Source organism: Plectropomus leopardus, chromosome 6 (genome assembly GCF_026936395.1).
Source record: "Plectropomus leopardus strain MGB_pleo_1.0 chromosome 6, ASM2693639v1, whole genome shotgun sequence".
Taxonomy (NCBI): domain Eukaryota; kingdom Metazoa; phylum Chordata; class Actinopteri; order Perciformes; family Serranidae; genus Plectropomus; species Plectropomus leopardus.
This window is the reverse complement of record NC_142181.1, coordinates 35054740-35079718: the sequence shown is the minus strand read 5'-3', so window position 1 is coordinate 35079718 and position 24979 is coordinate 35054740. Positions and strand designations below refer to the sequence as shown.

The 24979-nt window shown below is 37.6% G+C and overlaps 1 protein-coding gene across 4 annotated transcripts in view; it reads left to right on the top strand.

Moving 5' to 3' along the window:
* LOC121942853 (leucine-rich repeat and fibronectin type III domain-containing protein 1-like protein) overlaps positions 1-24979 on the top strand; it is a 527737-nt gene that overhangs the window by 91483 nt on the left and 411275 nt on the right. For all 4 annotated transcript variants that reach the window (XM_088079341.1, XM_088079340.1, XM_088079343.1 and 1 more), the window contains exon 2: positions 12841-12880. The gene's annotated coding sequence lies outside the window, so the exon portion shown is untranslated. The remainder of the gene's footprint in view (positions 1-12840; positions 12881-24979) is intronic.

The following is a 24979-nucleotide window of genomic DNA, read 5'->3' as shown; positions in this document are numbered from 1 at the left end:
CAACAAGTTGGAGATTACAACGTTCTCAGAACTGAAAGAAATGATGGCCCAAGCTTAAAATAAAACAGAAAAAATATAATAAAAAGAAATTATAATTTATTATCGAATTGGCAAGATGTATATTAGGGTTTCAAATTGTAAGCACTTTCCTTAATAGATTAATCCGTAAATTTAACAATCAATTAATCATTTAATTAGTTGTTGTTTTTTTAAACATAACAATAAAAACAAAACAAACAATACCAAATTTGATTTATCCTCAATCAAAGCTCACAGCAACATGTCACATATATTTTGATAGCATTTCATAGCCTATTGGTTAATTGATTAAATTTGACATGTTCGATTAAATTCTTAACCACTAATTAAAAGGTTATCGATTAACTCTTATCATTCCTGGTTTACATGCTTTCATTCACTTTGCTATAAAGAGAAACAGTTGGAGGATTTCATATGGAAATTGCTTTGTTAGGTCATAAAAGTCAAAAATATCTGCTCCTTTCTTTACCCTGCTTAATGTTTTCTCTGCTATCACTGAGAGGCGGGGTCAGAGAGGGGTCAGGAAAGTGAGCTGAGAGAGGGAGCTGGTTTAGGAGCCAGAAGGAGGCATTATAAAAGGTATGCGATTAAATGAGCATGCAGAAAGGAAAAGAGAGGGGGAATAAGAGGAGGTGAATTTGCACTGGCCCATTAGTTTATGGAAGTTTATACAGTCATGCCATATTAAGAAAGTTACAAAAAAAAAATTAATAAATAATGCCAAGGAGAGAGAGAGGAGAAGAAAAGGGAGCATGAGGTGAACACTTTGTGGGAGAAGAATAAAGAGAAAGAGAGGCGAGAGTAATGTGTGTGGAGAAAGAAACTGTAAAATCTATTTTACACAGGTGACCCTGAGGCCACAAGGACCAGCCACTGAATGAACAGAGTCCAGCCTGTGACATTATGTGGATGCATTCACATTCAGTGTAATTCAGCCTTCTGAATGTGGCATTATACGCTTTAGTTTGCTCTTGACTCACATATGTGAATGCGTTTGTATTCACAGACAGTTTTAAAGCTTAAATCCATCATGGCTTTAATGAATGTTTTTTAATCCATCTGTGTGGTGAAACACTCAAATCTGAGCTTTTTATGTGGTCGCAGACACTCTGCACCTGTCCTCTTCCACCTGTTCAGTGGACAGAGCCAGTGCTGACTTCATTAGTGCAGTGAATATTAATGCTCACGTTACCTGGATAGTTAAAAATCTCACTACAGACCAACAAAAACAGCTTTCACAAAACCCAAGATGAGCGACTAAAGATGAGAGACATCTTCAGTGTGGTTTGAATGTGGATAAGACTTAGAATGTTTGAAAGGTGCAGTATGTGATAGTGGAGGATGAGAGATAATTGTTGAGTCTAATTCTCAGGTCTTCAAATACTGGCTTTCTGGGTTTGTGGTGCATCTATATTTGAACTCGGTGTTAGGCCTGTTCCTCAAAAAAATGTTATTTATTACAAAATACTCTTTTGTTAGTAATATTCTTTCTTATCCCTTAAGAACCTGGATCAACATTTGGATCAACAGTTTTGTTGACTCTTTTCACAACAATTAAAACTTCTGTGACCTCAGCAAATTGGTTTTGTTTCTCTTAAACAGATGGCAAAAAGGCAATGATCAACTTGGTGAAAAATGCCCCACATAACATAGTAAAATATGACAAGTATTTTACTTAAAAATTAGCTGCGAGCTGGGGGATTAATCATAATTCTGAATCATTTTTAATCAAATAGGTATATATATTATGTTTTTGAACTAATTTCTGGCTCATTTCTTCTCACATTGCCCATTGCCTTCCTCTTTTGTTTTTTTTTCTTTCTAAAAAATCAAGCTTTTTGTCTAGGTTTCAATGGGTTAATTTACATATAAATCATGAACTATTTGATAATAATAATGAATTGTATAAGCCATTTATCCAGTGTGATTTTCTGTGTTTTGCACAATTATAACAAGAATATATTTAGGTTTTGGACTTTTGGTTGGACAGTTAAAAGACATAACCTGCGGCTCAGGGAAATATTGATGGATGGTTTACTATTTTAAATGATTGGTCAACAAATGGATCATGATATTCATCATAAGTTGCAACTCTGACTTAAATCAGTAAGACACAACCACTCACTCAAAACAGAGTGAGACATCCAGAATGTTGATTGATTTCTTTCAAAATGGCAGCTGCAAGAGTACACAAACGACTTAATATGACGAGTGTGTATGCACAGCTGTGTGTGTGTGTGTGTGTGTGTGTGTGTGTGTGTGTGTGTGTGTCATCGTGTGTCCTGCTCCATCATTTCAAGCAGCAATCTGTGTGTTTTTGCTGCTTCATAGCCAGCCAGAGATAATCAGCTGGAGAGGTGCAGTGAAGATGTGAGGGGGGTTAATGAGCTGCAGCGGTGCAGTGAGACAGGCTGCTGAGACAGGATGGTAATAGTAATGAGTCACAGTTGTGGCCCTCTGTCTTATTATGCAGGTCTTTAAAAGGATTTATTTACCCTTCATTTATTGGGAGGGTTCCCTTCACTTACACACACAACTTACTGTAGATTCATCATGTTCTCCTGCGTGTGCATCAGGTGCTTTACAGCATTATCATCACAATGATTCACTTCCATTATGTTTGATATTATCATTGCAGCACAATCACTATCCAGTATGGGTTGCTGTTAGTGTTGACACCTCACCATTTCTGCAGCTCTGTGGAGCTATTTAGCTGCTTGTGGCTCATAGGTTTGATATTTCAACATTAGTTTTGTCACAGCGCTCTCATTGGACTCTTTTCCAGCAGAAAATAAGCTCAAACAGAGTGGTGAATCAAGTGGAGAATTTTGAAGCAAAAATGTATAGGGTAGGCTTTTTTTATTTTTAAAAATGATTTATGGTTTGTTTTTCTATTTTATGATATAACACATTCTCATCCCAACTTGTCAAAGTTGGCCTTTTGGTCAGTGTTATTCACGTCTTCCTCTGTTTGATGTTAACGTTCCAGGATGGCATGTCAATTTAAGATTGTTAACCCATTGAAACCGGAAAAAAATGGCTTAATTTCTTTCACAATCATGTGTAGACAATGAGCAGCTTGAGAAGAAATGACCTGGAAATTAGCAAGACATGAGTAAAAAGTACATGAAACGACCTGAAAATGTCATCATGATGACATCATACTCTGCTCCGGTCACAACAGCTGAGACGCATTAAGCTTTTCTGCAGCTAGTTTAAGTGTATTTTACAATCACCTAAAGGCAGATGTAAAACATTTAATTCCTCTTGCATAGTTTTCTCACAAGGCCTTTCCTTTCAAGCACCATTTTGTCTGTGATTTTCCTGCTGGGAGCTTCTTTATGTGCTGCTGAAGGTTGCTGTGTGTGGCTGACTCTCCTTTAACCCCTTTATCACAGATTTATAGTCTGTAAAATGTCTTTAAAAGGGACTGGTGCTAGGTGAACAATACACAGAAATTGAGAGGAGATAATACTACAATCATATGTAGTAATTTAGGCCGATAAATAAGAATTACTTTTGCAGAAAGACATAAGAGACCAAGCAAACAACTTTAAATAAGAAAACACAAACCGGAAAACAAGTGAGATCTGAGCTGCATTCACCCCTGTCGCATTGTATAACAGTGCACCCTATTTTGAGGTTTCACTGGCCCCTGGACAGAACACAATGAATGTACCGACCCACAGGGAGGTTTTACACATCACATTAACTCTTTGAAACCTGGATTAATATCAGTGATGCCTTTCACAGGCTATTTAACCATTTGAAACCTAAGCAAACTGATTTGATTGATTTGATTGATGAGCAGCTTTTTGGACCCCCCCTCTGGCAGCACTGGCACTTGGCCTCTTCCACTTCCTGTTTGAGAAGTTGAAGAAGCCATCTTAATTTTAGTGAATCCTTTTGTCTGGTGGATCCAGCTCATGGAGACAAAACAAGCTATGAACAACAACTCAAGTCACTGTTTTAGCAATAAGCTAAAACAAGTTTAGATGTCTAAAACATTTTTATAATTACACTCGTGTTGTGTTTAGCTTAGAGGTCTTTTGCCTAGCAAATGGCCAGCAGCAAATAAGGAACTCTAGGACCTACATGGTGCCAGACCCACCCAGTCTGTTCGACTCCACATCTGGCATATGTTTTTGAAACACTGGTGAGTACAATTGAGTTTAATTGCTTAAACTAATGTCAGAATATCACATTTAGGGCTTGTTGAAACAGAACACTGTGCAACATTGCTGCTCATTGTAGATTTGTCAGAGATTTGTGTCCTTTCCTGTTTGTTCCAAAACAGTGTACTCCTGTTCCAGTTTCCTTACATTTAACCCTTTGAAACTTTGATTGACATCAATTTACTTCTGCTGCTTTCAGAAGCCCTCACAAGTATTTAAACATTTGAATGCTTTTGGCGAATCCATGTTTTTTTTTTTTTTGTTTTTTTTTTTTTAACAACATGGAGGAAAAAGCAATGAGCAACTTGACAAAAAAACTGCAAGACATGAGTAGATTTGAAAAAAATAAAATAAAATAAAAGGGGAGTCCAAAAAAGTATTTATAATTATTGCATATTTAAACTTTTTTTTTTTTTACAGAACTAATATATATATATATATATATATATATATATATATATATATATATATATATATATATATATATATGGGATTTTTAAGACTGGTAATAATTTTATTGTGGAAAAATTTACTGATTACAAATATGGCGACTGATATAGTGAATTTTTTAGCTTAAATGAAAATAGATCATTTCAATGTGAATTGTGGGCTGATTTTGCACCAATATGACTATGCAAAAGTACTCCAAAGGCTGCCTTCTTAAACAAACAACTTTTATTTAACAATTTACTAATTGAACATTACACACAAACAAAAATGAAGAATAAATAATAATTAAATAAACATCTCTGCATCAGTCTTCGCTGACCATTCAAATAAAGAATATAAAAATGAAATACACATCAGTACTGTATGGTCTTTGCTGACCATTTAAATAACAAATAAATAATTTAAATAGGCTAAATAATAACTTTTTTTTTTTTTGGTCTGGAACCATGGACTGCAGCTTTGTAGGCTCCTTGTCTAGGTGAAATACCCTCAAGTCAGCTGGTTTACTATGTCACCTTAGAGACATCAATATGGTACATGTAAATGTAACATATTGCCGGTTTGCTGAAACGTGTTCAATAAGTGTTCATAATTTGTTTATTCAGACCATGGTGGTCTGTGATGGTTATTGTAATCTTTATGTTACTTTATAATTTACACCATGAGTGAGTATGTGGAGAAGGCTCAGCGCTGTAATAATTGGGCGTACTCCAGTTTTTGTTTGTTTTTTTTAACAGCAAATGCAGTGTTTTTATGTAAGTTCTCCTAAGTAATTCTCAAAAAATCTAGCCTACTGATAATATATCCATCGTCGTAAGCCTATTTGACTGTTCATTTATCCATCCATCCATCCATCCATCCATCCATCCATCCATCCATCCATCCATCCATCTTCTTCCACTTATCCGGGGTCGAGTCGCGGGGGCAGCAGCCTAACCCGAGGCGTTCCCAGGACAGCCAAGAGACATAGTCTCTCCAGCATGTCCTGGGTCTTCTGCAGGGTCTCCTACCGGTGGGACGTGCCTTGAACACCTCACTGGAAAGGCGTCCGGGAGGCATCATCATCAGATGCTCGAGCCACCTCATCTGGCTCTTCTCAACACGGTGGAGCAGCGGCTCTACTCCGAGCTCCTCTCAGATGACCGAGCTTCTCACCCTATCTCTAAGGGAGAGCCCAGCCACCCTACGGAGGAAGCTCATTTCAGCCGCTTGTACCCGTGATCTTGTTCTTTCGGTAACTACCCAAAGCTCGTGACCATAGGTGAGGGTAGGAACGAAGATCGACCGGTAAATCGAGAGCTTTGCCTTTCGGCTCAGCTCCCTTCACCACGACAGATCATTTATCATCAGATTCAAATGAAAACTAAGTACTTATAATTTAGTCTGTCAGCTTTTCTCCCAGGTTGTCCCTCACACCCTGTGATGTACAGCATACATCGCTTTAAAGCGATTCAGCAACAAAAAAAAACGGCACTCTAATAAATTCCCTCTTTCTGACTCTCTTTTTTTCCATCCATTTTATCTGGGTTTTTATGTACGTCGGTTTGTGCACAAAACAGGGCTATGCAGCCTGTCTTGAGTTGATCGGATGAGGCTAGACTTAGTTAGTGGAAACACTTGAGGCTTAATTAGTGGATGGCGCTATAGTTTAAGCTGGACATTTTCAGGAGAGTTTGGTTTCCTTAGTATATTAATGTGTCTGCAAACACTCATTGTTAGAGACACAGTTATCATGTCAAGGCCTCCACAGCTGATTACAGCCAAACTGTAAAAAATAAAAAAACGCTGGTCATGGTTGTCCGATCTAATCATCTGTAGACTTTATTTGATCCAAACAAGCACTCACTAACCGTATTCCATTACGAGTTCTTTAATGCTGACGCCCTTTTTAAGTCGATGGCAGAAAACAAGCGGGGAGGGCTCCGAAAAGTTCAAGCAGACTTTGATGCTAAGTAAAGGAGGAGTGCTGGAGGGAGGTATGGATTAAAGGGAAGGCTAATAGTCTATTATTGTGTGGTTTTCCTTTTAAAAGTTAGTATATGGGCTAATGGCATGCAGCAGGGGAAAGTTTTATGCTGATGACAGTGTATAGTTTCAAGTTTAAGTAAAGAAGTAAACAAGAGAAGTGCTGACGCATAAATGAATTAGCATTTGGGCCAGCAGACAGGCAGGCTGGACCAAGTACACACACATATACAGTATATATGCAATAAAACATCATATCCATAACAATATTCCAGTCCAGTAACCAGAAGAAAATGTTAGCATTGTACGTTTCTGCAAACCATGATTAGATATATGTTTGTACATTTCTTATGTATCATGTCAGTGTTTTTAAAATGATGTCTTATATAAGCTGACTTTGTCATCGGCAGGTGAAGAGGATGTTGGATGGCGTGTAAAGATTAATAAACAACAAAAGTGGTTGTGTTTAACCTTTTGAAACCGGAGCAAAGCTTGATTTCTTTTAAAAACATGGGAATAAGTTTTAAGTTAAAATTACCTAAAATAAAAAAGAGAAAGAAAGAAAAAACTAAATGTAAAGAACAGAAAAGTTTAAAAAAAAGGAGAAAAAACAAAATAAGTGAATATGTAGATAAAATAGTAAATAATATTAATGATAATGATAATAAGAATTAGAAATATAGTTTTCTTGACAATATCACCATTTATTTATGATCTTGTAATCATATCTCAAATTTTCAGGTTACTTTCTTTTCCTAATTACTTGCAATTTGTGGGACATCTCTTTCCTAGTTGATTTTTAGTCATATTTTCAAAAGGAAAAAATAGAAACTCCATGCTCCAGCTGCTTTTTAGGCAACCCATGGGTGTTTTTTAGTGACCCCATCACTGTTTTACCAGTGTTAATAGCTGATGTTTCCCGTCGGTAAAGAGCAGTGAGAAGTGGTTGTTTTTTTAACAGAGGCACAGTGCATTTCCAGCAGGAAATGTACACCAAAAACTGGGTATTTTTAGCCCACCACCAAGTGTTTTTTTTATGCCTAAAGATTAAATGTTGTTGAAAGAGGGTAGTTATACGCACATCATGTAGGTGCAAGGCTATCAAAAAACAACATACATGAGGAAAAAGGTAACACCTGCACACGTTCTCGGTGCCACACCAGTTTGTTCAAGCCAACATTTCGATCCTGCATGGATCATCATCAGGTCAGATGTTTAACAAGATGAAACCACATCTATATTTACATGTAATGAACACCAAAATGTAGAATCTCTCTGGAGAAGAAGCGTATTTAACTCTCCTCATCCTCTTGGAGATCTAACATGCTTAATGCCAATGATGTCTGATTTGCATCGCTGAAATGCACTGGGCTACGCACATCTTGGTTCCAGATTCAGCTTCTGCTATCCTGGTTTTGAGGGCTCTTTTTGTTTTTTCAACAAATGGTCAACCACGTGGACATTTAATTAGGTAAATTACATCCCTTGAGGAGCAGGATATGATGCCTCTCATTTTCAGGGTTTTTCCTGTTATTGGGTGGGTGTATGCAGTACACTTATATTTAAAATTGCACTGGTTCATGCACTTAGTGTGCATTATGTATAAATATAGGTTTGGTTTCATCTTTTCAAACATTTGACCTGATGAAGATCCAAGCAGGATCAAAACTTTGTCTAAATTAAAAACTTCTGTGGCATGGAGTAAGTTTGCAGACGTCACTTTTTTCCTCATGTGTAACGTCTAGCTCAGCCGTTTGGTGGAGCACATCTTGACCCACTATATCTCAATAAAAAAGTGTTTCATTCAACTCAACCTGACTGACCCATCTCTACCATTCAGTTTTAGGTTTGTTATGCGAAAACATAACATATATCTACCTTTCACTTTGCATCCTGCACAAAGTTATATGAACAAGGAAAATCACAACAGACACAAGGGCCCCGTGTGGTGGGATTTTAAAAGTAGGCATATTTATTCAACATTGTATAGTTTCAGAGGTCTTAATGAACATATTGATGTAATTTAATACAAAAAAATTAAAACCTAGTAGGGGTCAAATACTTTTTTAAAAACACGCTCTACCAAGCGGCCAATTTGGTCTTCTATGGTAAAGGTAGTGAAGCTAAGCTGATAAAACTAAAATTGACTATTTGCCAAGCTACAAATGAAGTTCTGATTATTCACTGTTGCTAAATGACACATTTAATGTTATCCATTATGTACATAATGAAAAAAAATCGTAAGCATTATTTTTTCACTGTCTAAAACCATGTTTTACCAAATGATTGAGTTGTCCTTTAATGGTAAAAGAAGTGATGCTAAGAGGCAAAGCAGCTTCATTTGTAGCTCACATTTCATACACAGGGCAATTAAAGTGCTTTACAGAGTAATAAGATATTAAAAACTTAATAAAAGATGCAGATTTACAATTAAAGATAAAAGAGATAGGATATAAAAGGCAAAATCAATTACTAAATGATGAAAAATCACTATTAAAAATAGCAAAAGTGCAGACAAGAGGTGCAAAGATTAAAAAATATTTTAAAATGATTTAAAATAAAGTTTAAGAGTAAGTTGGAAGACATTAGCGGGTGGAGTAGGCAGTGTGAAAAAGGAATGTTTTTAGCTTTGCCTTAAAGGTGGTCAGAGTCTGGGCTTGTCAAACGTCATCTGGGAGGTTATTTCAGGTTTGCGCTGCTTCACCATGTTTAGTTCTGACTCTTGGGACGTCCAGTAGGGCGGCCCCTGATGTTCTGAGGGTCCCACAAGATTCATATGTCACAGGCATGTCAGAGATATATTTTAGCCCTGAGCAGAGAACAGAGTGATTGTAGATAAGCAGATTTTTAATTTATTTTAATTAAATCAATTCTCTGAGTGACAGGTAGCCAATTTGCCAATTTTTTTTTTGTGTCGATTGGCTCGAGGCATTTCATCCAACCTCCATCATTTGGCTACTTTACAACCCTACTTCTAATACACCTGACCAGTAAATGCTTAACTTAACCTTTACCTCACATTTTTTAAATTTCCTTCCTTTTCAAAATGAGAACCACTGAGTTATCACTTCTGGAGGATTTTCTCTTTATGTGAAACCATCTGTGGAGCACACGAGCACATACACACGTCGAGTGCCCCATGTGATGTCAGCAGTGCTATCTGGAGATCAAAGTGGCCGGCAGGCTTTTAAAACTCAAGTAGTTCAATTTCATTCAGAGGCTGAGAGCAGCTTTTGATAATCCACACTGCCTGATGAGATTTCAACCACAATAAGTTATAGAAGGAAAAGGTAAAGGAGGGAAGGGAGGAGAAATTTAGAGAGGAGGAGGAGAGGGGTTGAATGAAACAAGTATGGACAAAAAGGGTGAGGAAGAGAAAAAAGGACAATGGGAGAGGATGGCTTTGTAACCAGGGTTTGTACAGTCATGAAAAACTTAGAAGTAAAAAATTGCAAATAGCAATTTCCAGGCCTGGAAAGGTTTTGGAAAACTAAATAGGCTTTACCTTGAAAGTTAAGGAAAAGTCATGACATTTTGTATTGCAAACCTGTATAATAGAAAATGATGTGTTTAAGGGCTGTTGGAAATTTAAAAATCCAAATATAATTTCTGTTTTTACAGTGTCTGGCTGTGATGTATGGTGTCATTTTTTGTAAGAAATGTTTTCTTTAAACAAAGAGAGAGAGAGCCTGCAGGTTTGGGAAGTATGTTATCTTTAATCCTTTAAAGCCTGGTTCAACATCAGTTTCGTTGTGATTCATTTAGATGCCTCTCACAAGCTATTTAACCCTTGGAAACCTGAGGAAATTGGTTTAATTTCATTCAAAAATATATGCTGAAAAAGGCATTAACCAACTTGGCAAGATATGTCCTGCAAGAAAATGACTGAAAAATTTGCTTTAAAAAATGGGGGAGACGTGTTAGGAAATTATCAAAAACCGGGAAAAATGTCTAGAAAATATATTTATGATCATTGTGATAATGTTACAGTAAATATATATATATATATATATATATATATACGTGTGTGTGTGTGTGTGTGTGTGTGTGTGTGTGTGTGTGTGTTTTCTGCATTTTGGGGGGTAGTTCTATGGTCTGTTTTCTACTATTCTGTTTTGCTCATTTTCAGCTGTTTTTCTTGTCACTTTTTAATTATTTCTTGCTAGTATTAGAAAGGGCTAAAAATCAGCAATAAAATAACAACAATTTAAAGCTGTAAGCTCCTTCCCAAAGCCAAAATCAAAAATATAAGTTCCTCCACAGTGCTTAAAATATTATTTGACATGCCAGAGCCTTGATCCAACACACCCACCCCATCCCCCAACTTCTCATAGATAAGGAGCAGTCCCTAAGTTAAATTTAAATATTCAATTCTAATCCTGCTCTGAATTCATCATTTTCTAAATAATATATATTTAATAAAGCTATTGTAATGTAATGAAAAAGATTTGCCTCAAAGTCATGGAAAAGTAATGGAAATTCATTAGTAAAAATATGCATGTACCCTGAATAAAGAACAAAATGAGCGAAGAAGTTCAAGCTGATTGATCAATTTATATTTTGCTCATAATTTTTAATAGCTCTCTCTCTTGCTCTCTGTCTCCTCGATCCACACTCTATCTCTCCCCCTCCCTCTTTCCTCGTGTTTGTTAGTCATCTATCAGATCCAGAGACATGTAGATGGTACCAAACTTGTCGCTGTAATTTATTCTGCTGCTCATTCCTTCTCCTCCGTGATGACATCCATTTGTCAGCTGCCCCTGCGTCTTTAAAATGAATCCATTTGCCTCTGAATCGCTCCGTTTCAACGTTTCTTCATTGTAAAGAGATGCAGTTTGGCAATAAAAGCCGGAAGATGAAATAAGAATTGGTGTCGCGATGACTCAGTGAGTTCAACTCTATTCTCTTCACATCAAATCTGACTCATGATTTCCTCAGCATGTCATCTCCCTCTGCTGCCCTTCCTGTCTCTAAGTGCTGTCAAAAAAATGTTTTAGAGATGGTGTTAAAATGTGCACTCTAATTTGTTTAAGGCTTATGTTTGAATGCCGCCTTTTCGGGATTTATTTTATTTCAGTCCCTTATGTATCGTCTTCCTTTTCTTCGTGTGTCATCCAGAAATGACTGGGTTACATTTTCCTTCATCACCATGAACACACAGTGTAGCTTATTTTGACTGGATCACACATATACCGTCCTACTGCCACAAATACTCACAAGAGCATCAAATCCGATTAATCCGCCACAGAAAATAGTTCCCAACAGCTGAACTTTACCGTATATAATTCTGTATTCAGCAGGCAGCCCATAACACCAGCAAATAATGTTGCCAATGTAGTGTCTGCAAACCGTTAATAAGCTATTTTAGTGTGTCATAAGCATCATATCAGTAGATGGGTTTCAATTAACCCTCAAATTGTGCAAACTGAAATTGTGAATGGTAAACACACCTCAAGACACACGTCAATTTTGAAAAAAGTCCCATTCATCGCAAAAACTGCAATGGAAAAACTTTTTTAGCTTTTCTAGGTCACATGATGCTATGGCTATGTGCTTGTCAGTAGGAACCGGCTCCCTCATGATGCAGCAGGCGCTAAATGAGGTGTTATTGCATCACGTAGCTCTTCAAAAGTTGAGCGGATCATCCAGAAGTTTTGAATCCACAATTCCTCTGTAAAATCGTGGACTATCACCTGCCAAGCTGCAGCTGCAGCCTGCTAAGCCTGCCAAGCTGAAGACCTGATATTTTTCACTGAGACATTGTTACTTTTCTAGTGGTACTTGTGCCCCCAAAACCTGATCTTTTCAGCCAAAACGTGATCTTTTCTATAATAATAACTTAGTAGTTTTGTAACCAAACCTAACCACACATTGCGTACGAAATGTTTGTATCGACATAATCCTTGCAGTTTTTAACACAGGGATTTTCACTGTAAAATATTTGCATGACTGTGTTTTTGACAATATAGTTGCTTGCATGGGTCCATAAAGTAGTGGACTATCAGTTTTTAAATGGGGAAATATGGTACTGATAGCAGCCGGCAACTCTGCAGCAACGCAGCAGTAACAATACTGCCTGTGTGAACACCAACTGGGTGCAAGCTTACAGCAGTGAAGCAATGTTACCGTCACACGCTGCTCACACATGCATCTGTTAATTTAAAAATGTGTGGGGTAAAAAAAACCTTTTTTTTTCTTTTTTCTGTTTCAGGTATCAGGAAGGATTGAGCTGGAAACCAGATGACATGAAGGTCAGTTAAAACATTTTTTTTCAAACTATAAATCCAAATGCTGCTCCTGTTTAAGACGCTGAATCTGATGAAAACACATGCAAGCTTTGGTCATAAACATTGTACATAAGGGGATGGATGTGTGGTTCAAATGGGGGAAAAATGGAAGTTTAATGGACTGATTGTGGGTTTAATGGCCTGAAGGTTGGCTAAATGGATGGCTCTATGTATGGTAGCGGAAATGTCAAAGTGGCAATCACTGAAGCGACAGATGCATGATGGGGACATGCGGGAGAAAATGTTGAGATCAGGCCTATCAGGTGCTGATTGGATTCACAAACACACTAGAGCAACTTCAGACACATTTTCATTACTAAAATCTGAGCTGAGTAAAACTGTGAAAGATAAACATGCACACATACAGTAGCCACCCACTGTCCTCTAACAGAGCCACTAACCCAGCTTGCTGACCACTGACAGTCTGGTATCTGTCTAAATAATGGACGTCCATGCACTATCAGATTAGAGTGGACATTATCTGGAAGTGGGACCGCAGTAATGACGGAGTGTCCTCTATCTGATCACACAAGAACCAGCACATTGTGTTATCTGTAAGTAAAACTGTAGTCATTCATCCACAACGCTGTGGGATTTAAACAGCCCGCAGATAAGAGCAGACAGGACTTCCTCTGTAAACAGCTGATGTGGGTTCAATACTGACTTTGAATAGTGATGCTGATGAATGGAGCAGCGATATGACACAAATTATGGCTGTTGGGGCAATTATAGCTTTGATTAAGAGTTTGGCTGATTCCTACTCCCAATTTTTCAACAGTAGCATGACTCAATTTAACTGTGACTTTTACCTGTTGAATTTCCAGGATTCATTTTCACCTTGAACCTCAAAAATTACATATCATATTTATCTTATATTAAGGCTCAGCCTGAACTTTACCTTTTTATTTTTTTTAATTTATTTATCTATTTTTGGATGCTAGGGTTCAAGTACAAGTCACACTTTATTTGATAAGTTTAGGCACATTGTTTAAATAAGTGTTTTGTAAACCATACAAGCAGTTAAATGTATATGTATGACTATAGACCAGTGGTTCCTGACTGGTCCAATCAGGTCCAAATTATCACATATTTAATTTTATTTCACAAAATGTAAACAATACTTTGTGTCAAAACACAAATAAATAAAACATGTTGCAGGAATAGTCACAAACTGCACTTAAAAAAAAAAGTTCTGTGCTGGAAATTCACCGTATTTCAAAATAAAGTGTGTTTCACAAACTTGACATCTTCAGGAGTCATTTGTGGTCCATTCAGAATGGACCTGCTACCCATTTCTTCGCCAAGACCCACCAGTTGGGAACCACTGTCATAGACAGAATAAATAACAGATGTAGCTACCGTGACGTCACCTGTAGGTTTGTAGACTGGTGTTTTGAGGTGTCAAGTTTGGCATTTCTGTCATTGTTGTCTTGGTTTTTTTGGGGCCAGAGGTGACCATATGTAGATGGTAGGCTTGCACTGTTCAAGAGCAAGGGGTACAGCTGACTGAAAAGCCGTTGACAATATCGACAGACAGCAGGTCACTCAAGAGGCCACAGCCTTGAATATCCGTAACTTTGAGCCAAACAGATGAGCTATATAAACATTCAACCCTCATACAGTTGTCATTAATGTTGAAATTACCTATAGACACCAAAACCATGTTTTCTTACTAGACTGTAAAAGTGTTTATGTCTAATGTTAAGTTAGACATTTTAACATGGGGGTCTGTGGGGGTTGACTCTGTTTCGGAGCCAGCTTCTAGTGGCAATCAGAGGAACTGCAGCTTTTGGCACTCAATTTTTAGCCTCGGAGGTTGCCACATATAAATTGCTTACTGAAATGACAATGAAGCTATGTAGACAGTATCTAGCAACATCTGTGGTAGGCCATGCCCACTGTCTGAAAACAGTGGAAGAATGCAGATTCAGACCACATGTGCTGGTCACATCTCTTGACCCATGATTTCATCCATATTTTACCTTTTCCCTCAGTTTCTTCTCCTTTTTGCTGAGTAATTTAACCATAAATTAACAAGTCAACAGTGGGTTCGATGGTTGATTAGCAGCCCAGTTTCCAGAAGAAAATGTTGGCATTGTACATTTCTGCAAAAAACAGATATGTTACATTTGTACATTTTAGACGTATTGTATCAACATTTCTAAAGAGACATAGTATGGGTAGTGTAGAAGTGGTATGAGCTGACATTTTCATTGGGAGGTGAGGGTTATGGTGCATGGTGAGGTGCTAAGCTGCAGACCACTGTTTAAGACCAACCAACAACAAAACTGGTTCTTATTTAGTAAGTCATAGCTGTGTTTGCCACAACTTTTTTGGCTCATTTTTAGAATGAGAATCAGAATCGGGCTTTAATGCCAAGTACATTTATGCATACAAAGAATTTGACTTGGTGTTTTGGTGCAAAACAATTAACATAGAGGAAGGATGAAAAAAATAAGAAAGATATAAGATAAAAATATAGAAGCAATATAAAAATATAAAATAAAAAAAAAAATAGAATTTAAAGTTGGAAACGATATTCATGAGCTTATCTCTGGTGAAAACTGACATTAAAACGCAAAAAAATACAAAACAATCCACACTGAGGCAACCTTCCTCGGTGCCATCTTGAAATCCAAAAGCCGAAACCAAACATTTTCATAACCATAACCACGGGGTTTTCGAGCCCAAACCTAGCCACATGTTGAGTTTTTAAAAGGGTACAATGCCAACATTTAGTCGGGCCACTGGGTTGTGGTTAGGTATTGCACTCTTACTGTAGTTTGCCTGTTGTTCATTGTGTTGTCTGCTGTATTTACTCCGTTGTTTGATAGAGTATATGATGTTTTCACAGTAGAAAATAATCAGTGTGTGTATATAGTAACCACCCAACCAGTCTTGTGTGTGTGGCAATGATAAGAATCAAGTGGAGCAGACCAGTCCTGACCGCTGGGATTTAAAATGTTTATTTGATGCCGCCATGTTGGGATGATGTTCTAATTGTAACTCAGGCATGTCGGACACATCTGTTTACATATGGCACTGCTGTTTTGACTATGATTAATGTGATTATTATTAATGAGCAAATGTCCCTGCTGTTTTTAAGGGGAACATGAAGGACTTAATTTGACAAATGCATCTCACACACACACACACACACACACACACACACACACACACACAGAATTGGTATTTAACCCATTTAGACTTTAAAAAGCAGTGCCCAATCAGTTATCGACATCAGCTCCGGTTTTAAACACTTAGTCATAACCAACCTTGATTTCACATTCAAAGAGGAAGGTACTAATTTACAATGGTGTTAAACTGCAAAATGAAAGATGATAATCCATCTTTATCCATGGTGTGTATACAAAAGGCTTAATTGATCCTCAGGGGAGAGGTTCATCAATTCCTACTGGAGGGCCACTCATACTGCTTTTATAATAATATATTTTAGACACTAGTTGCAGAACCAATTCAAGTGCTTAGATTGTTGCAATAAAAATATTTCACAGCATGTCCTTCTCCGAAAACTGGTGCAGAGATTGTCCCAAATAACTAACAATGTTTAATTTGGCATCATTTTGCTTCAATGATGTCGAACAGCTTTATATAAGCCCCAGCACTCATACCAGCGGGCAACCCAATCCAAAGAAGAAATGCTGGCATTGTGCATTGCTGCAAAGCAATGATTTATGTGACATTTTCACCTTATTATGTAGCAGATACACTAAAAAACAACAAGCCTGGTATTGTTCTGAAGTCGTCAAATACTGCCGCATTGTCAGTACTTTCAGAGTAAGATCCTGATGTTAAAAGTCACATTTTGCATCCACATGATACACAGCTAGGCGCCAAAAGCGGAGGACAGAACCAACTGCGTTGTTATTATTGGCCGGCGGTCGGCCAAAAGGCACATGTGGCAGCCTCATACAAGGAGGGGCGGTGTTACTTGAGATTGTGGCTGAACAGAAGATGTGGCGTCCACATAATACATGGCGAGGCGGTGTCAGATTACAACGCTGCTGGTAAAGACTTAATATAAGAAACTCAAGAGTGTCTGTTGGGTCCAAAAATCCCTGGAATTTCATGCGGAAGTCCAGTGTTTGTTTCCTGTCTGAATGTGATCGTGTTTTTTTTGTACACCTGACCGCATACCCTTTTGCCTAATCCTAACCATCTGTGCCAGCATGTGTGTTTGTTGATATCCTGGCATTGTTTGCCATGTGCTTTTGTTGCATAAACATAACCACGTGCAGCGTAATCCCACCATGTGCTTGTGTTGACATCACCAAAGCGGCATCCTGGAATGTGAAGAGCAATTGCAGAAGGATACTTCCATATGTAGATGCAGAAGTCCACTGCATCGCAGCAATATGTAACAACCTGGGATGAGAGCATTTTGGACATTCAGGACAGAAAACCAGCCAAATAGCACACAGACCTTATGAATGATCATTCACCAAGCAGTCTAACAGCTGCATTTTTCACCAACCAGCAAGTTCAAACTTCCCAGTGTTTGATAGCTGCTGATTTATAACCTTATTCAAGACATCCCCTTTGTGTTCGCAGACAGTCCTCACCCTGCACTAACCACAAACAGCCCAGAATACAACACAACTACTTTTAAATAAAATGGCTGAAGGAGGTGATAGATCACCTCTTTATAGCCACACCTCACGTTCTTCCTGCTCACCTTCTCCTCTGCTCTCCTCAGCCCTACTAAAATCTCAATCACCCTATATAAGCAGTAGTTATTGTGTCCTCCACATTTAGTGCCCATGTTTCTTTCTACCCCGTTAGCTGACTTTGTAGAGTGTATAAGAGCCCATACCCTTCATACTCTATGTATGTAAATGCATGTAGTCCAATTATTACAGAGTGAGGAGTGTAAGTGTTGGTCTGAGTTCATGTATATTTATGCTGAAATTCATGCTCAACTCTTTATTATGGTTTACGTATGCTAATGCATATGTGCTTAACACAAGTATGTACAATCTGACCATGCGTGTGTGTTCTGGCTTTGTGTCCTGTTCTGAGCACAACTGGCTCCCTCAGACTTAAAAAGAATTAGCAGTGATGCTACAGGAGGACTATTGGATGTATATGGGGCATATTTCCAGTATTTCCGACTACAAACTGTACATCTCGAGGATTTATGATGTTTTCTTTCTGTAGCAGCCTCTGCAGCGGGCCTGGACCCCTTAACTTCCCCATCAATAATTACTTACAAATTCAAGAATTCAAGTAGGCGGATTTCCATTACAGATTTGCACAATATTTTCGAAATATTGATAAAACACAATTGCGAGATGCCTGCATGTCCATTGAGTGATGTTATGCAATTTCTTCTCTTCTCAACATTCCAAGAAGCATGGTGATGTTCAAAACATTAGCAGGTTTATTTCAATTTCAGCCACCGCACTAGCCATCATTATTTCCAATCCAAGGTGACGTAGGCGTGTTATGCAAGCGATAATGGAAAGTCAAACCCCTCATATGTGGAAGCAGCCAATTATGAGGGATTTCTGGGAGCTGAGATTCCACAATTTCACAGAGGAATGGTGGATTCAGAATTTCCCGATGATCCACTCAACTTTTGAAGAGTTATGTGATGCAATAACACCGCTTGTAGCGCTTGCTGCATTATGCCTGAGGGAGCCGACACTTTTTGTTGTACATCATGTGACCTATAATAGCAGTTTTGTAAAATATGCCCTTTTTGAATCACCCAAAATACCACCTCATGCAAATGTTAAAACCTTTTTTGTGAGGAATGGGAAATGAGAAATGAGAAATGTCACCTTTGTTCATTTTGAAATTTGCATGATTGGTCCATTATAAACAAGGTTGTGTTGCTGTCTTTTTTCAGATGGCGTGCCATTGTCCTGTCTTGTGTTACATTAAGCTACCAGACTACAAACTACAGCGTCGCTCTCATACACAGCCTACAGTTAAAGCAGGCAAACAATAATTGAAACCCAGCTCTGATGTGTGAGCAAAAACATGCAGGAAGAGCGATTTAGTCCTTGAACATTTTTCATTAAAGATGCAGCAGTGAGGGAAGAGGAAACAATTAATTCACTGTTTGGTTGCTTAGTGGGAGCAGAGGGAGAGAGTTAAACAGAAAACAGATGGATTATATGATGCTTCATTGCACCAATGTGTAAGTACCACATATGGCTTTGCTGGTGCCTCAGAGAAGTTTATTTATTCATATAGTTCTTTATGACAGTAAAGTTTCAAAGGACTTCACAGGGACTATAGACACAAATAAAGGAATTTTTTTAAAAAAGAAAAAAAAAAACAGAGACCAAACCTTTTGAAATAAACACTAAACCAACAAACATTTTTATTCAGAGGTACCAGATCTGTCTCTACCGAGGGCCATTTGAAGGTTTCTTTTAAAAACAATCGTGATCATTTTTGAATGGGCAAGAGACTGTAGACGTGACTGGAAATTATAGCTGACTGATATTAATGCTGTTTATAACTGGGAAATCCACAGATGGAATTAGACAGCAGACCAGTTACATAAGGAGTCTGATGCCAGCAGATTGTTGAAGGTGTAACTCTGTGCTGCATATACATTTGCCATTTATGGCTGATAATAATAGAAATGATCAAACAGGTTATTTTTGAGGCATTGAGTTGAGAGCAGTTCCCTGTTCATGAGAGTTTTGCATTTGTACTTGGCTATGTGTGACTTTATTTATTTATTTATTTATTTATCAGATCTTTATTTATTTATCAGATCTTTTATTCAAGTAAAAGTTTGTTTATTTATTTATTTCTCAAAAAAGGGTAATGAGCATCAAAAGAAGAAATGACCCAGAAGTTAGCAATAATTCTGGTAAAAGTACAAGTAAATTACCTGAAATTTTGCAAAACAACCTAAATAAAAACAAAACAAAACAAACAAAAAAACAGGGAAAGTAAAACAAGTACAACATGAGAAATGACCTGAAAAGTGCTTAAAAAAATAGAATAATTCTGTAAAATAATTTCAAAGATATAATTATTTTAATTATGAATATACTATTCTACATCTTGTAATCTTTTTTCATCTCTCTTGTTTCAATAATTCTGTCTTCTTTGGTGAGTTTCAGTTTTAGTTAAATGTTAGTATTTTCTCTCTGCCCCTCATTCTACATATATTTATTAATTATTCACAATCAAAAATGAAACAAATGTTTGTTGTTCTCATTTTGTAGAAAATAACAGATCAGTGTCCCCTGAGACATTTCCCCCCAAATGTGCAGTACATCAGTAAACCAGTTTTTCAGTTGAAGCCCCCCCCCCCTCATAAAAACTTGAAAGAAATTTTCAAACCTTCAGTATTCTCCCTTCATAAGATATTTGATTGAGTTCCAGTAAGACAGTCCCAGCACTGTTCTCTTGAATGGGTTCCAGTGGATTTATTTTAAGTCCGTAAAGTTTGTTGTGGTGTCTTTGAAGTTTGTCTAAACCAATCCCCGTGTGCAGCTCCACACACAAGCCACTCTTAAACCAGCACACTCATGGCAGATGGTGTGAATTCATCTTACAGCGGAAGTGACTTTTTTTTCGGAAGCTTTTTTGCAGTTTCATGTTTAAAGACCCAAACCTGTCAATTTAGTACATCGGCCAATGCTGAGACACTGTGGACCAACAACCTGGACAGGATCCAATACAGTTTTTCACAGATTGTAAAGAAAATCTAGATTAGTTGTTGTGATTGGGATGGGATCTTTTCAGCTTAAGATATTAGCCTATTTTAAGTTGTGCCCTTAATTTAAGGTTGAAGTGGTAAACATCATTTGAATTTGAACATGAAGCAGGTGGCACCTTGTATGGTAGTCTTGGCCACCAGTGTGTGAATGTGTGTGTGAAAAGGTGAACGTGATATGTTGTGTAAAAGTGCTTCAAGTGGTTGAACAACTAAAAAAGTGCTATACAAGTGCAAGTCCATTTTCCACTTCTGTTCTGGAAACTGATGAATACCCTCCTTGTCATTATACCTATGAAAGCCATACATCCTCTGAATGCCTGAGGTCTGCAGTTTATTGTTGAGAAGTTTAAAAAGACTGTGACTGTCTTAGAGGTCACAATAGGTTATTTTATACAGTGGTGCCCATTTAAAGAAGAATGGTCTGAGTACAATGAAATGGTGACTTTGGGGACTGATATCATCACTCATGAATAAAATTGCTCTGTAAAAGGGAGACTTGTGGGTACTGGAGCTCTAATCGGCCCAAAAACATCAGGTCCGACCCAATATGAACCTGCACAGCTTCTGTCCGAGTCCCACCCGAGCCCGACCGATGGTAGCAGTTTTGAGCCCGAGCCTAATTAAAAACCTGAACCTTTACTTGAAAAATATGCCTAAAGTAAATTACATTTTAAGTATTATAAGATAAATATTTTTTTAAAACATGTATTACAAGGTAAGAGCTGGAGTGTTTCCTCACACTGCTTCTCTTTCTTCTCTTCCTTCTATTTCTCTAGCATCTCGTGCATGACAGGTATGGCAAAGCAGGCAGCTCCACTCAGTGCATCCAGTATTTCATTTTATTTTCTTCTTATTATTATTATTTTTATTTATATAGCACCTTTCAAAACATAGGTTACAAGGGGCTTTGCAAAAAGAAACAACAATATAACAAAACATCTAAAAAAAAAAAAAAAGTACACAGCGATGGCAATGCAGCGCATAGATGATGATTACCACTCTCTTCCACTGCTGGGGAGGGAGTAGCAGAAACTGTGAACCAATTCGCCTTGCAGCCTCCCTTTGTTTTTCTCTCATTTTCTGTCCTTCTCCCACCTGCGCTCTCTCTCCCGGTTCTCCACGTTCCTTGGCTTTCCCTCTCTTTTTTTCTCTCACTTTACCTCTTGATTCAGTCCATTAAAATTCCTGCCAAAGTGCATTTTAAGCATGAGACAGTTTACAACAGTTTTATTAAAAAGAAATAAATAAATAAACGTTACTTTGGTGAGAACATGACCTGATTCAAGCCTGAGGGAGTAGTGAAAAATCACAGCCATGCCCAGATCTGGTTGTGTTGCGCCCAATCTGGTTTGTGCAGAGAAACAAAGTTTCAGTGGCTACCCACAGAATACATTTTTATTTGAATATCTTGAGGTCGAGAGACCTCTATGAAAAAGGCCATGCCAGTTTTTCCCTCACCAAAATTGTGCTAAACCGGAGCGTTATTTAGTCTCCGCCAAACTAGCAGGGCATGGCTGGCACCAGTGGATTCTTAGGTCTTCTCGTTTCTCAAGATACCAGTATCTTCGATCTAGCTTTAAAACTCAGCCCACTACAGACTCTGAAAGACAGTGCTGTCGGTCAAGGATGCAGCCATCCCTGGGGAGTGTAAAAGATTAAAATCTCTGCTGAACAGGGATGATTTTTGTCCCCTACCGTCCTGCCGCTCAAGAGGAGACAATTTGACCCCAACTCTCTTTTATCAATGCTACCAGTTGAAAATAGAAACTGACTTTAGATAATCCTAGGGAAAAGTTCATTCTCCAACTTTAAGTCTTTATCACCGTCTCTGTCCACCTTTGTTCCTGGAGACAGTCTGCCAGCCTGCAGAGCAGAGCGATGACGGGCTCTTCAGCTGGACTCTGACACCAATTATCCCGCCACAGCTTTCCAAACTGGCAACATACAAAACCGTCCACCGGCCGCTTTGTCACAACACCTCTGGTTTTTCTCTCTCTGTCACCCTTGTTATGTCTCTGTCTGTCTCTCTCCCCTCCTGTCATTCTGTTTCAAGAGCTGTCACTCCATATCTCAGTCTGCTTGAGCATTAACCCTTTAAATACTGAAACAGCATCACTTTTCTTTTTTCTGTTCTCAGACGCTTTTTACAAGTATTTAAATGTTTGAACCCTAAGTAAATTGGTGGAATTTCTTTTTCATAAACATAAAAAAGTAGCAAGCAATTTGGATAGAAATGTTCCCCAAATTGCAAAAAATAATTAGATTCAGAAAATCATTTTTTAGGGAAAAAAAAAAGAAGGAACAAACTATTAGTAGTTATAATTACAAATTTAAAAATATGTTACAGATTTTTTTTTAGAATTTTTAAACACCTTTTCCTGGTCATTTACTTTTTTTTAATTAGGTAATTTTCTTGAACTTTTTACCAAACTTCTTGCTAATTTTGCTTTTTTTTTTTTTTACAGAAATCAAGCTAAATTGCTCAGGTTTTAAAGAGGAAGCGTGCTCCCTAGAGATTCTTTTTTTTTTGTTTGTTTGTGTGTGTGTGTGTGTGTGTCATCATCTCAGTATGTACAAGAAAAAAAGTGATGGATATGCCGTAAATATGCACATTCAAGGCCATGTTTAGACAGCACTTTCAAAAACCTCTCAGGGGGTTTGATGGTGGGCTGTGCTGTACTATTATGACGGTCTCAGAGGAAAGATATCTTGGTATCTGGCTTATTAAAAAATGTGCATCTAAATTTCACATTGATACTGTTTTCAGCAAGCTATGACCAAAAACTGGATATTTGTATGGAAATGGAGCTCATTTTCCAATGCTCAGTAGGATGTGGATAGTTGGGGCTGTCTTCTTGTCAAACTTGGATTATGATGATGTTATCTATAGACACCACTCTGCCTCCACTCTTAAAGCCCTGGACTCACTTCATTCCTCTGCACTGAGATTTATTACTGCTGACAGTTAATCTACTCATAATTTCATGTTGTATGAAAAGGTGCATCTCTAACAGCAAGACATGACAGGCGCTGCCTTCTATTTATTCATGTCAATGAGCAAAAATGTGTAAAAGTTGACAAGAAAAATGACCTAGAAAAATGAGAGAGAAACTTATCACAAAATGATTTAAAAACTATGTAAAATGTAAGAGAACTACATACATATTTACAAAATTATATATTTAAAATTATGTTACAGAAATATATATGTTCAGGTTATTCCCTTGTTTTGTTTTGGGGTTTTTTTGTTTGTTTTTGTTTTAAAGTTTACTTTTTTCCTTGTAACTTTTACTAATTTGTGTGTGTGTGTGTGTGTGTGTGTGTTTCAATGACACAGTATGAGGAAATAATTGCTTTAAAGCAAAGTGGAAGCAGGCTCAGTGGAGGCAGTGGAAGTGACATGAGCTTGAAGAAACTCAAACACACACACACACACACACTAATTAACTCTGACTGTTGCCTTTTCTTTAATTCCATTAAGCTGATGGCAACATTACATTTAGTCTTTTAATGTGTGTCTCTCGTGGTGCAGATCTTCCTGATTATTCTTTTAGATCTGAAACCACCATTACCATCAAAGTCTCGCTCAACCTTAGGCTGATACGTCAAAATTATTGCCTGTGTGTGTGTGCGTGCGTGTGTGTGTGTGTGTGTGTGTGTGTTGGTATTCCAGTAGGAGTAGTAGGAGTACAGTTTTTGTTATTTTTTAGCATTCCGTTACTCTTTAATGTTGCTGTAGGTCATTGTGGTGGTCATGATTATTGGACACCAAAACAAATTCAGCATTAGTCACGCATGTAAAACATCCAATCAATATGCCTTTTTCCGTATTCACATACTGACTGTTATCCCTCAGAAGCAACAGTGAATAAACGGCAACATCACAGTGTTGCTGGATAAACTTGGTGTGTATGGTTTAGTTTGTAAAGTGTCTCAGCTGCTTACGTTGGTTCCCCTCAGCCTAGACTTTGGTCTTCAGCCTTCACAAAGAAATTTTCAGTCTGGTACCCAGAAGAAAATTCAGCATTGTACATTTGTGCAAACTACGAGTATGCCACATTTGCACAATTCAAACATATCTTTTCAAAATTTCTAAAGTGGCATAGTTCAGATTACATGTATATGAGCTGATGTGTTACCAAGCTCCAGACCACTGCCGGAGACCAACAACCAAACCCATTAGGATTTAGTGTGTGATTGCTGTGTTCACAGCAGTTTCTAACCCTTTAAAACATAAACAAAATTGGTTTGAATTTCAACTTTAAATATAAAATTATAATAATTATATATGTTCCTGCACATTTTTTTTAATAATTTTCTAAGAATACCATACCCTCTTTCTACCCTCTTTA